Consider the following 544-nt stretch of genomic DNA (forward strand, 5'->3'; position numbering starts at 1 on the left):
GGTTAAAATTTGGCTAATGCGCTTCATTCCGGGTGCTCTCTTTACTGACTTTTACATTTTCAGTACACCAGAGAGACATCTGGGTATTGGGGGATACCCTTAAATTTGGTCTCTGAAAGAAACTCACTGCTAAAGCTTGGTTTAAGGTAAATGGTTAGAATAGTGACCATAAGTAAATATGTATGCGCACACAAGTTTGGACCCAAACATATAAAAACAAGTCGGACATATCCTTACACACTTGATTTCCACTAGAAAGCCTAACTGTTGGAAATTTTTCCCTTTAGGAGGGATCTCGCTCGATGGATGGGTGTGGATGAATGTGATGTGCAGGTAAGTGTTCTGAAAAAAAAAAAAGAAACATTTTTTGGAGGGCGCCACACCCTGTGATGTTGCAGTCTAGAAGTGCAGCAGCAGTACAGGATCCTGAAGTTCCATCCGAAGGCTGCTAGTTCAGAACACAGGCAGGCTAGGTTCAAGATGATACTAGGCCTCCATTTTCTCAGGCAGGAAATGCCAGCTGGGCCAACAGAAAAGCTAATAG

Source organism: Mastomys coucha, chromosome X (assembly GCF_008632895.1).
Source record: "Mastomys coucha isolate ucsf_1 chromosome X, UCSF_Mcou_1, whole genome shotgun sequence".
Taxonomy (NCBI): Eukaryota; Metazoa; Chordata; class Mammalia; order Rodentia; family Muridae; genus Mastomys; species Mastomys coucha.